At 47.5% G+C, this 14339-nt stretch overlaps 1 protein-coding gene across 15 annotated transcripts in view; it reads right to left on the reverse strand.

Moving 5' to 3' along the window:
* The window catches only part of FUT8 (fucosyltransferase 8), a 384345-nt gene that overhangs the window by 87954 nt on the left and 282052 nt on the right, over positions 1-14339 (reverse strand). The gene's annotated exons all lie outside the window — the stretch shown is intronic.

The raw sequence follows: 14339 nt of genomic DNA on the forward strand, positions 1-14339 counted from the left end.
AGTGGGTGGATTTTTACACTCGCGCAGGTCGAGCGGAAATAAAAAAAAATGCTAATTCGCTTCAAGTTTCACGTTTATTTATTGAAAGTGAATCTAATAAATTATTATACGAAGCAACAAAGTGGATTGGTGTCTTTATTTATTTCTTCAGCACTTGAGACAAAAGGTAAGTCTAATTTATGCTTCTACATTATGGTAAAAGACATTTCTCGGTGATTTTCCAGATATTGTATCGAATTCCATTAATCTCGACCCCAGCGACCGAAAGCAGAAGAGAATAAAGTATCAGAGCAGTGAATTTGAACAAATTAAAGGTGAGTTAAATACAGTGCTACAGCCACATGAAGTGAGGTGTTTGATGACTTCGTTTTGTGCCAGATTCACTGCCATTAATACAGTGCTACAGTGAAATGCTGTCAAGTTTTTGATCACGTACTCTTGTGCAAGATTCACTGCCATTAAATTTACACAAGATACAAATTATACTCTGCTCAATTTTTTCGTAAATATTACAGCTTCGGTCCTAGGACGGGATAAAGGCAAGTAATGAATGTACACACAAAGCATAAACAGTTCGTGTACAAATCAGTTATTTGGTAATGCTGCTACTGACAGTGGTGCAAAAAGTTGGGTAGAATAACAACTGAACGCATTCCTCAATGACAGTGTGGCATCATAAATAAAATAGGCAACGGCTACCTTTCTTTGACTGCAGTGTCATTGACAAATGTGACTTTTTAAATCGATGAAAAAAAGATATATAAACACAGCGGCTGAGCAGAGGCCCAAAGGTTCCAAACGTTGTGATTAATCAGTTTATCTTATCTTAATGTAATTTATATTGCGCCTGAATCAAGGTGCTTTACAGATAATTAAGGAGGGTACGATGCGTTGTGAACGTGACAGTGGAGGTGAGGTGAATGAAATAGATGAGAGGAAGCAATGGGGTGGCCAATCTGTGATGCGTGAGTTTGGTGAAAGCGAAATTGATGACGGTAAATGATGATGAACGGGTTGAATGAGTGGGGAATGAGTGATAGCCATGTAATGAGAATATGAAGATGGAACAGTAACGGGTGGTGGTGGTTATGAGGATTAAGGGGGGGTGGTCGTGGGGGGTGAGCAAGAGAACAAGTTTTGAGTGAGGAGCGGAGGCTCGTGAGCGAAGGTGACCACTTAATGTGGAGGGGGATGTTTGTTCCAGTGAAGGGGGGAGGGCGAGAAGAGAGAGAGACCGACAGCGTGGGATTGAGCACAAGGAGGAGGAGGAAAGAGAGAGACAGCAAAGATTGAGAATTGAAGCAGGGTTTACAAAATAATGCCAAAACAAGAATTTACGTATTTTCGGTCTTTGCAAAGAAATGCCACTGATAATAAAGCATCTCCACACACTTTGCCTTTTATCATTTCTTGTTCATGGATGTTGGATCCATGCAGTGTGATGTATCGCAGAATAACGTCCAATCGAGATGACGGTGTAAACATCACAGACGCATGAAGTTATGACCATCACACCGAGTGACAAGAGCGCGACCGTGACACCCAAGCTGCAAGACCACAACGTGGCTGCGTTGGGAGGCGCCGTGTCCGCACTGTTTGACTCTCCTTGCCACAGCTGCTGCCTGCTGTTCGGTTTAACAGCGCGTGAATGCCAAGCAATAATCCTCATTCTTTGTTACGCCTGGGGGCTCCCGCACGGATACGTGGCCAATCCGTCAAGTTATTTTTGGGTCCCAAATACAACAAATGGCATAATCAAAGGTCCGCACAGATATGTCTGAGAACCATTCGCTGCACTGCGTTCTAGAGACCACCTCTTCGGCATGCAGGTGGGTGTCTGACCTACGCAAACGTGTGTGGCCTGTAACCGTCCGCACGGCATGGCCTAGCGCAGCAGCAGCGTCAGCTGAAAACACTCGCAAAGTGATTTGATGCTCAATATGCAGCAAGGCGCTGGTGCTCATCTTCCATTTACAGCCCTGAAGGCAAGTGAGTGGGGAGAAAAAACAATCCACATCCCTATGGCAAGGGCGAGTCTCTCCAGAGGACAACCACCGTTGACTTCATCACAAAGCGGTACTCCCCCCCCCCAAACGAGGACGTGAACCACGACCTCCCGAATGCGAGCAACTTTTATTCCACGATGGCACGGCATCTGTCGCAGGAGCGAACGTGGGAATTTTACCGGAGAGGAACTCAACTTTATCGGCCTTTTAAGGTCGAGTTGCAGAATATTCAGTGATTAAGTAAAAAAAAAGCAATGTGCACAGAAGAGTAGGTCTGCGATAGCAGGGGCCGCCAGGACCTGTCGTGTGATTTATGATATGATTCAAATGTCCCATGTGCTTTTGTAAAGGGCACATCACTTATAACACAACAGATTATACCACGGGCAATTGGTGGTTCATATACTCCCGGGAAACACAATGCTTCGTACCATAGTCCTCACCGAGCTTCATGCTTTTAGCTTTAAACATATTTATCCTAAGCTGCTTTGAATTTAATGAACAAATAAGGGCATAAATAACTTTAAACACAATTTATCATAAACCAATATGCAATTATTCTTGTTCTTTTATCGCTTTGGTCCTGCATCTCAATTAGCTATTGTAACTGGTTGGATGCACTAAGAGCGCTTTAAAATACTAAATATTTTTCCAGAGTAAGCGGCACTAAATTACAAACCCATTTAAACAGAAAGAGTTGGCAGCACTTTCCAATGCATCCTGGCAAGGCCGCACGCCCGTGCGTGCGGTCTCAGCTGCTGCAACCATCGAGTGGCACACACCACGCGTAAACAAAGCGGCGGGGGAAAGCTCAAGGCTTAACTTAATTAATGTGCGGCGAGGCGGCGTCGTAATGTATGTATGTTGAACTTCTTTCGCACTCATAATAGAAGCTTTTGGGTTAGATCGCGTAAATATATAAACGTGTCATTAAAACCCGACACCACCCGACACAGCCAACTAGTAAGGGCTGTCACGTAAGCAGAACGTGGCCAATTCGTCACTAGTACAGCACACCAATGTGTTGGAGAGCCAAGCCACAACATTTACAATCCGAGTATGATGTTTCGCCAGTAATTACAACTAGCTTCATCAGGTGACAGCCAGATTTGTGGAGAAGTCCACCTGTTTCATTCCTTGGCACTGTACGTAGCCAACCGTGCTAAGCCGGAAGGACACATTCTTAAACTCAAAAGAAGTAAAAAAAAAGCGAGTTTTCAATCTAGATGATGATTTAAAAGTGCATAGCTCAAGTGGCTTCCTAATATCGGTAGGAAGAGAACGTTCCAGACGGCCGCAGAAGCATATCTGAAAGCGCACGATGCGGTGACCGTCTTTGTTCATCGACGAACCAAAAGCCGCTGCGAGGATGATCACTGGAGTGTGCGTGATGGTTTATGCTCCTTGTCGAGATCAGCGAGGTATCGTGGTTCATTTGTGGCGAGCACTTTGTGTGTAATGAGTGCGACCTCACAATGCATTCGTTCGGCAACCGGAAGTCAATACAGCTCGGCGAGCACTGGACGGACATGGTTACATCTTGCAGTAGCCGTCACGACACGTGCCACTGATAAGAGCGGTACAAGCATTCTCTCCATCCCAATGACATACGACACGGCCTCCGCGGAGACTCTAAGCCGTCTTTGAGCGTGGGGGCCTCCACCAACAAAGTGAGATTTTATCTCCACGCTCGTGAGTAATTATTATGCAATTAACGCCATAAACCATCTTCTTAGAAGGTGCCAAACAAACACAGCGTGCATATTTAAACTATAAAAGATAAATGTATAATAGTCACCGCGATATCATGCAAAGGCACTACTTCTTAATGAATTCATGATATGCAGCCGCAGGGTGCAACTTAAACTGCAGGATGTTTAGCAAAATAAGTTATTGTCGATTTTTTTTTTGTCGGGCGTGCCGGATGAAAATGTAATGCGACACATTAAATGTTATACAGTGACGTTGGTATATTTCTCATGGGCCAGGATTCTGTAATCCTCTGATGAGAAGAGAACCTCTCCACCATTAAGAATCGTAATGTTATCAACTCCACATTCCGGTGCTGGATGATGGCGCAGGAAAACAATCCTCGTGTAGTTTGTGACGTTATGAGAAAACACAATGGGTGTGGGAGCGCTGGGAGAGGTGGTCTCGGGCTTGGAGCTTCCAAACTTTTGAGCCTGCGTGTCAGGCCCAAAACATTCTCTCTCAAAGCAGCTTTGTCAATTATTTCCTTCCTTGTTTTCTTCTCATGGTCATGGTTTTGGTACTCCAGACCCATAACGTTGTCTTCACGTGGGTTTTCGTAACAAACATTACATCGTTTTGGTGCTGTTTACAGCCTTGAGCTAGTGATGCAACTTCCACATTCCTATAGGGGGGGGACGGTGAACATTAATTAGACAAACTGCTCCCGACAAAGTGTTTTCTCTATTTTGTCGACGCCGCATGGATGATGGGCTAAATAAACCCCAAATGTGGATTTGAAACTCGCAACTTTCCGATAGCGAGCCGCTTGCTCCTCGACGCACTACAGAGAAGGAACGCTCAACTAAGATGACAAAAGCGATATTGTCAGCTGTGTCCAAACATCCGTGTTTTTATCCGCCACGTGTTTTTTTTTTTCGCAGCAGGCACACTGCACGCACCTTTAATGCTTCTTAAGTACGACAAAGGTCAGTTATTTTTTTCCTCCAATACTTTGGGAATTGAAACTTCACACATGTCTAACTGTGCCAAACTCCTGTCATCTGAGATTTAAGTCTTTATTGACATCACCGCGTGCAATTGTACCATAAAGCACACGGGCAGAGCTCTCCACTTCGTTAGCAACATTAAACGGAGCCTCTACAGCCCAGCATATATTTACTCACAGAAGCAAATGTTTCTTGAGTCCCATGCACCCCCCCGCCCCGTAAAATCCCACCACACTAAGCGCGCCATTGCTTAATAAAGTACTCTTCGCTACACTCCTACAAAGGTTACGAAACGCGGCGCTGTCAAAATGTAGTTTAAACTTCATATCAGTTCATAATCATATCAGTTGCCAAGCTCTCCGCCGAAATGACATTGCCGTGAAGGTTACGGGCACATCCCTCCCACCAGAACACCGCGCACTGCATTGTACCCGAACAGCTGCATAAAAATTACGCCATTCCTTCCTACGATGGGCAGTGTCAAACAGTGTTCCCCCCACTTTAAAAAAACGACAAGGGACAAAACAACCGGCAATTTTCGCGCCGCTCTGCATCTTCAAAGATGTGTCTTGGGGAAAATATAGCGCATCAGAGGTCCCCCACACACCCACACGACTCTCCCCTGACACTTGTCGGTCGGCCACGCCGACTCGTCGTGCGGTAGATGCAGACGCTCCGCTCGCCCCGCGATATATCCGCGACACGGCTCTGAGGAACGCCCCTTTGCGAGAGGGAAACTATCACGGTCTGGGTGCCGTCACCCGGCAGCCACCCTGGGCAGGGTGGTGGTTATGGTGGTGGCGAAGATGATAAAGCTGCCGAGTTGAGATATGTTCCTGCACTTTGTGAAATCTGAGCTGAGATTTCCACCAGAGAGTCGTCTGACTGCGTGCACACATCTTGAAATGTGGCTTCTCTGCAGCAGAATAACGCAGGAGCTTTATATGCGTTTTCTGATGTCTGGTCATCAGCTTGACTGGATGGTGGTCAATTATTAACAAAATACACAAGCGGACAGTACGACTCCTTCCCATATCTGTCCCTCCACGTATAAAATACAAGTAATTGTACACATCCCATCAGCCACAAGACCTTCCGGCAGTCCATCATTTCAGCAACTTTGGCTCAACACAAGTAGATGCTTGAACATATAGATGCTGAAAAATGAATTCCAAGCCCGTTTAATATTCGATAGACGTGTTCACGTTTCCATATTTTGTAAAGGTATACCTCTCAGAGAATAATATACTAACACACTCGCTCATTGGGAGGTCAAAACATATTTTTTTGGTTCATCTAAGTGAATGCCAAAAAATATGATTGTAACACGGGATATACGAATTCTGGATGAATTCTGAAATAGTCACCGTGAGTTGAATACTCTTGCGGCTGAGCCGTCTGCGCTGTGTCCAAGCGTGAGCCGGGTTAATCGTGGGCGCGCGATCCCGACGGCCGGCCTCCGTTTCCACGACCGCTCCCCCCCAACACCCCCCACCACCCCCCCCCCCCAACCTGCACAATCACGGAACTCTGCACCGCCCTCCGTTCTCGACGTCCGCGTTCAACATCAGCTCAACTCCCACGTACGTCTTTGCGGCCGATGTTAACAATTCCTCATCGTTCGTTGGGTTAGGCCACGTAAGGATCCGACCTACTTCCCATCGTAAGACCGTGCCCCACCATCCGGACACAGCCAAAGGCATTCTTCAATTCTCGCGCGGTTTTGCAACCGCTGAGCAACGCGCCGATGACGATTGGTGCGGCTCGCCACTTAGAACTGCGCAAAGCGTCTCTCGGGGCATAATCCAGTAAGCCAGAACAACCGCGTCACCTAACCCCGCTTCTTGAAGAGGCGTCATATCATTTGGTTGCGAGAAATGTTCCTCAACTAACAAGCAGGAATAAATCACTAAGGAGTGGCTCGTTAAACGCTCGAACACTGCGTGACAACACAAATTTGTTTGGCTACGTCGGGTGGCGGAGGGTCTTACAACACATAGCATTACGTGGCCAAATCCATTTTTTACGCAAATTCGCTTTAAATTTGACGTTTCTTTATGATCAAATAAATAATTCTATGCAGCAACAAAGTGCTTTTGCTGTCTCTATGTATTTCTTCAGCACTTGAAACAAAAGGGAAGTCAAATTTTTGCTTTTAAATTATTATATATAAATTTCTCCGTGATTGTCCAGACATTGTATCGAATTCAAATTCATTTCAACCCCAGCGAGTGAAAGCAGAAGAAAATAAAGTATCAGAGCAGTGATTTTTTACTAATTGAAGGTCAGTTAAATACAGTGCTACAGTGACATGAAGTGACGTGTTTTATGACGTAGTTTTGTGCAAGAATCACTGCCATTAATACAGTGCTACAGTGAAATTCAGTGAAGTGTTCAAAATATCGTATACCGAGAAATCTTCCCAAGTCCTTAATTTCATTTTTTTTAAGTTAAGAAAAATGTATTTACGTGCACCAATTCCTAAAAAAATGTACAATCACACAATATTACAGCTTCCGTCCGAGGACGGGCAAAAAGCTAGTGGACAAAGATTTAGTTTTTGCTTTCAATCTTGTTCTAAAATATAACAACATCAACAACAAAGTGTATCTCAAGGCAGGGTGCACAACGGGGTGTATGGGCATTAACGGGGTGTATGGGCATTAGCGGGGTAATGGGCGCTAGCGACGAGGGCGTCTCGCAGGATGTTCAATGAGTACACAGCATAGCGGGGGAACGGACACTTAGCCACATGACTAATGCACGTATGGAAAGGAGCGAAGATGCTTTACAGAAACAGCAGTTAACATTGCGCCGTGTTCAATTGGCTGTCGTCCCTGGAATGGCACAGGAGTGCTGCGGTGGCGATGTGTTAACTATATCGCTGAGTAAACAAGAGGTCGTGGGTTTGATCCTGACCATGACGCACGCTGTATATTTCGATATTGCATGTTCTTCCCGTGGTCGCGTGGATTTTTCTCCGGGTCCTCCGGTTTTCGCCTCCACATTTCTCAAAGTGTGTTTAAGAGTATTTGACTGCTATACATCTCCACGTGATAAGCCACTGCTCGTTGGGCTATCATTCGTGGCCAGGTCGCTTCTGAAAATACATCTACACAGCTCAGTGGGCCTTACCTGGGTTAAAAATAAAAAGTAGTTTTTAGTATTTTAGGTAGAGGAAGAACACTCGAGACTCGGGGGCGGATAACAAGGAGCGACACGCGTTCTCGCGGGAGCTGCCGGGTCAACGGCCGGACCGCTACACGAGGCCTCCTTCCCCAACGCGGGGCAACGTGGGGACCACTCTGGTTGGCACTGTCGGCCTTCACCACCCGGGCGCCCCTGGCGGAGGTGATGCTGGTAGGAAGGTGTCTATGATGACAGGATGGTCTATGATGACAGGAATGTCTCTCTGATTACAGAAAGCTCTATATGATAGCAGGAAGGTCTAAACGATAATAGGTAGGTAGAAATCTTGGGCTCAAGGGTGTCTTGATACGAGTGCAAGAGGCAGAGTATATTCCTCAAATTGCAATCATGAATTAGTTTTTGCTATGGGGCATTTTCCCAGTTCATTTGAGTAATAGAAATGTCCACTCACTAAACATAGAGGTTATTTTTCTAGCAAAATATATTCTTCATAATAAAACTTTGACATGCGAACATATTTTAAAGTCTGTCAAGAGATTATCTGATTGAACAGGATTCATATCGGTCATAAGGGCATCATCCGCGCCCGATCTGACGATGTCTGATCCTATGCGCAATTTCGATCCAATTCTATTCTGTGAGAGCGATCGTCGCAATTTGACTCCAGACGGAGGTGACCGCGGGCCCGTGGCTGCGAGCCGCTGTAATTCGTGCTCTGATCTGGCCACACCCTCCGTGCTCACATCCCGCTGGGAGACGCCGCGGCCCCGACGATTCCTCTCGAGCTCGGAACAATCATTCGCTCACGCTGTGTAACAAAATAAATCCGCAGACAATCCTCCTCCTCCGCTCCTTCTCCTCCCCCGTCCTCCCCCATCCTCATCTCCCTCCTCATCCCCCCCTCCTGCTCTCCTCCTCCTCCTCCTCCAACCCTCTTCCTCCTCAGCAGCAGCTGCTCTGCCATCGCTGCAGACTCCTCCACTGCCCTCTTCTGCCCCCCCTCCTCCTCCCCCCACCTCATAACCCCATCCCCCCTCCACGCAAAGAAAAGTACAGGTTTCCTTTTAAAGATCCCATCAGCCACGTGGCCTTCTGCGAGTTCGTAATTTCAGCAACATTTATTTAACACAACCAAACTCTGGACCCGTTCCATATTTACCAGAGGGTCAATGCCTATAAACATCTGGCAGTGCACTGGCATTGGTTCAATCAAGGCTGACTGCTCATGAGATACTGAATGTGAAAAACTGGTCCAGAGTTTAATTGTGTTAAAAAAAACCCAATGCTCTAGAAATTATGCACCCCCAGAAGGCCTGTAGCAGACGGGAAAAAGTAAAAAAAAATCTAACTTCATTTGTGCGTGGAGGGACAAAGACGGGAAGGAGGCTTGTCGTCTGGCACGCGGCGTTTGTGTTGCTGCGTTAGGAAGCTAAGTGCGAGCTCTAGCTTGACGCAATGTAAACACGCAGCTGAACTCAGATAATCACGACACATCCACCCAAGGTAGTACGGTACGCGTATTAATGAAGATGTAAAATGTGCCGTTAATTTTAATTACATTTGTAATAGGAGCGTTATGTAACTTGTGAAATTTTATTGCCGTATTTTTGCTGCTGTGTGAAGACAGTCCCCGTGGGCACGCATTAGGCCGATTTGCGATGAAGGCCTGCCGCACAACGTCGTCTTGCTGCGAGAGAACCGTTTAAAGAAATACGACTTCTCTTCCAGCGTTGTTTTGTGCAGCTCGAAATGTCAAATTAACTCCTCTTCCGGTTTGTACAGGATGGCGGGGTGGGCGGCGGGGTGGGTGGCGCGACGGGTAACACTCGTGCCTCACAGCAAAAAAGGCCTGGGTTCAATTCCCAACTAGGGGCGCCTTTCTGTATGGCGTTTGAATGTTCTGCCCGGGTCCTGCATGGGATTTCCTCCTGGTTCTACGCTTTCTTCCCATAGCAAAAACCACGCAATGTAAACTGGCATTGACCAAACATCGCAATGCTGAAAAATGACATGCAAGTTACTCGGCTGGGATCACACTGCAGCAGCAGCAACATTGACGCCGACTGCGAAAAGTTTACAGGACTCTCCTGAAAAAGAGTCTTGAAAACCGGAGTGGCTATCCTGGGTTAACAAGCGTAATAATCATAATCAGGTTTTTGTTATATTTCTTCATTCTACACGAGCTGCCTGTTATTATTTCATATTTACAATGTATGTGAAACATGGGTGTGTGCCACAGTGGCGAGATGTTAACTACCTCGCCTGCTATACAGGAGGTCGTGGGTTCGAACCTGACCCTGACACGTGTATATTTGGAGTTTGCGTCTCTCTCCCCATGGTCGCGTGGATTCTTCTCTGGATACTCCGGTTTTTCCCTTCACATTTGGAAACAAGCGTTTAGAGTATTTGGCTGCTATAAATTTCCACAGGGTAAGCAACTTTGTTGTGCTATGACTTGTGGCCAGGTCGCTTCTGAAAAAGAGCTACATAGCTCAGTGGGCCTTAACCTGGTAAAAAATAAATAGTTGTAATAATTTATAGAGTGACATTCACGTTCCCTAAAGAAGGAGCGACAGTCCACTTAGGAGGCATACAGCAGCGTGTCGGCAGTCGAGGCCTCTGGAGGCAGAGCTATTGGCCCACGCAGAGATCATTGCGCACAGGAGACACTCACATCACTGGTTACAAGGTGGTCCCCTGTGCGAGCATGGTGCTGATCCATCTGTGCGGCGTTTCGAGTGTTGTACAGATGTGTATGCAGCACGAGGCATTGGCCAACCATCCTAAGCAGGACCGTCTTTGACAAAGGGGAGGGGAGTCTTGGTACCCTCCGAAAAATGTTCTGGGCAAATTAATCGTCAAGAACACTCTCGTTACGAAAAAGTCAGAGACATTTCCCGCTCATATCAGCATCGAGGTGGTGCTCATCTCACTGTTTACCGCCTGGAACGAGTGGTGCAAATTCCACATTCCTGTGACAGACCGAGCCTATCCATAGAACAACCACGGGTGACTTCCCCACAAAATGGAACTAAATTCAACCGACCTCGCGAGGACGATAGCCGAGTCGAGCCCAAACCAGGAATTGAAATCGCAACATTCCGCTTGCAAGCCACTCGTCTTACGCCCGAGCCAGCTGGCCAGATGCCACGTGATGCAAATCAGGACACAATGTCCAATCACTCGGTTCAGAGTTCACTTTGCCGCGCAATGGTCTGGCCAAATGTGTGTTGTAAGATCCCCTCGCCACCCGACATAACCAAAGAAATTAAAACACGGCTACTTGTCGTGCCCAACATTATTTAAAAACTCCTCTGCGTTCGGATACTTTCACAAATTCCTTAAATGGCAAGCGTACCCTCACCCCAAAACATGGTCAACGACTTTCACGATGCAAAACACAAAACGAAGAGAGCCTATCCTTGAATTCGCAAAGAGAGAAAGCCCAAGTGAGAGCGTAAACAACCTTTGCCGCTGCCTACAGGTGGCGGGGGAGGAGGGTTTTGCCAGCGCCTGCTGCTGCTGCCGCCCGAGAGACAGCCGAGCGTAGGAGCCTCCCTAAACGATGCCGAGCAGCCAACCATCTGGGGGGGCTATCGGGGTTCACCGCGCTGTGCCGGCCGCGGCGGCCACGCCAGGCTGCGGCTAATGAGAGAGCGGCGTGCAGGTAAACAAGCGGCCAATAAAAGCCGCTAATGAAGACAAACGAGTTTGGCCTGCCCCCCGCTTATTAGCGGCGGAAATATCCTCCGCGCCACGGCGGATCACTTGCCGAAAAATAAAAAAGACCCACCCCCCCTCTCCGCAATTTTTTATGGATCGGCCATTATTATTATCGAGTCTGGGTTTCGCACACGCCGCGAGAGAGACCCCTCCTGTGGAATTGGGCTGCTGTTTAACATAAAAAAGTTTGAATGAGCAGCGGACGCGAGCACAATTACACGACACGGCCCAATATCCCGCTGCCATTCTAAAGCCCATAGAATGGCAAAACAAGAGACTCAAATGTGGCTGTTAATCTTCATCTCAGTCAATTACTTCTCTAAATATGATAAAACTGCCAACGCCGCGCTTAAACACCCACGTGGAACGCAGAGGCGACGAACGGCAGCGCGCGAAGGACTACGCAACGTTCATTACCCACCGCTGAAAAAGGAGGCTCGGGTTTGGAGAAACGGGAGCACGCCGCCCTGCCACTCGTGCGCTGCACTCCAGTGACGCTTCCAGTGGAGCAAACGGTGGGAATGATCAAGCACCGGAAAAGCAAGCAGGCAGCCTTTGCGCTCAGTATCAGCACAGACGTGAGAATCTACACCGCTCCGTGGCAGATTGCATCGAAATTGGGACAGAAACAAGCCGATGCATATTAAATGCCCATGGAACCGGTATTTCCATGACATGCGCATCAGAAGCGAACACACCGAGCCAAATAAATGCGCCCAATGGGGACCCCGGGGTATTGTGGCAGTCGGCACTCCGCGTAGCGTTGCGAAGCCACAGCGGAAACGCAGTGGGGGTCAGCCCACAGCCAAATCGATCGCCCGCCACTTGAACGAGCATCGAGGCGGTGCTCATCCTCCGTTCACAAGTCCTCAGCCAATGGTAGAAATTCCACGTTACCCAGACGGGGTGAAAGTATATCCATAAAATCACCATGAACATGCATAAAGCATTATCATAGGAAAATACTATCACATATAAATTACAAATATGTCATAGAAGCCTTTGCATCGACACCAGCAGCTAAGATTATTGAGATCTCGACTTGGGATGAATTTATTTACATGACATTTACGACGGATTTCAGCATTTCCCCATTAAGGATCTGTGGCCAGTTGCATCAAACTCCTGCAGTCAAACCTAGCATAGTGACACAAATGGGAGCTAAGGGAATGCTGCTTTGCAGTTGTTAAATGCACATGTCGCCCTGCCCAACTTTATGTTTTGTAAACCGTAGAATGTAATCCATAATATGTTTTTTGGGTTAGATCGTGCAAACATATAAATGTATCGTTAAACCCGCCACCACCCGACACAGCCGACCAGTAAGGTTTGTCAAGTAAACAAAACGTGGCAATACTAGTTCAGCACACCGGTGTGTTGGAGAGTAAATTCACAACATTTACAATTCGAGTACTGTGATGCTTTGCCAGTAACTACAACCAGCTTCATCAGGTGACAGCCAGAATTGTGGATACATCCTCCCTGTTTCGGTGTTAGAGGGGATAAATGTGATGTCATTACTTGTGAGCCAATAAGGTGCGCAGGCCAGACGTGGGGGGGGGGGGGGGGTTAATACAATTTAACCGACCGCAATGCAAGTGGAATACGAGCACGGGTTGAAATCACTCCACTGCCACCACCGCCACCGCCACCGCCACCACCACCCCATCACCTCAACACGTGTCAGGCGCTGACAATGCGTGCGGTGGACTCTGCAGCTATGTGCCCCGACGAGGTGAATGCTGACGAGTGTGATGTCGTCTCTGTGTACACAGCTCCCATACCCGAACAACAGTCACGCTAACGACATACGTCTCTTCCCCGTATCTGTCCCTCCACGTAAAAAAAGTACAGTATTTTTTTTATACATCTCATCAGCAAATGCAGCCGTCTGGGAGCGCACAATTTTGGCAGCATTGGTTCCACACGTGCAAACTTTGGACCGATTTCGACATTGCTGGTGAACCGCCAGACGATTGTAACGAGGGCCCATCTTTGTTTATACGTGGCTAGGGCGCCCACAACCCAACGATCAATAAACCCCAACCCACGAGTTTGGATGCTCACATCGCCGGCGACAGTCTCGGGTCATCGTTAATTGGCGACGAACCCTCCCCTACGAAAACGCTTCAGCGCCGAGCGCGGAAACGGGAGGAGCGGCCGCAGCTGTACCCCGCTGCACACGTGTGTGTCCGCGTGACAAGCGGGCAGCGCTCCGCTCTAAACCGTCAAAACACATCCATCACCCTTCTGGACACCAGGTGGGCCACGAACGGGAACGCAATCGCGACGTTGACAAACACAACTTACAAAAGCAAATGCCTGCCAAATCTGACACTTGTGACAACCCATTTGTTCCATTTGCATGCCAAAGCCCATAAAGAGAATGTCACCCGCCCCTTTTGAGAGTCCCCATCGTTTGATCTCTTTCCAAATGTCTCCGAGGGCTTGTTTCTCATTTGTAACGTTGTGTTTCCGGCGACCTACAACGTGTGTTTGCGGCACTGTCAGCCACGCACAGGCGGCCTGCACTGCATTTCACTGTTGAGACGGGACTACAAAGACACTCTTAATCATACCCAGCAGGAATGTATCCCTCAGACGGATGTAATTAAAACAGGTGATGCAAGAGAAAAATTAAGGCAAGCAGATCTACAATACATTTTAAAAAAATCTAAACTATTTCCATATCAAATTCAAAGTATTTTTTTCAATCGGCAATTATAACCAGCAGGGTGGCACAGCGGCAACACTCGCGCCT

This window comes from Lampetra fluviatilis, chromosome 30 (assembly GCF_964198595.1).
Source record: "Lampetra fluviatilis chromosome 30, kcLamFluv1.1, whole genome shotgun sequence".
Lineage (NCBI taxonomy): Eukaryota > Metazoa > Chordata > Hyperoartia > Petromyzontiformes > Petromyzontidae > Lampetra > Lampetra fluviatilis.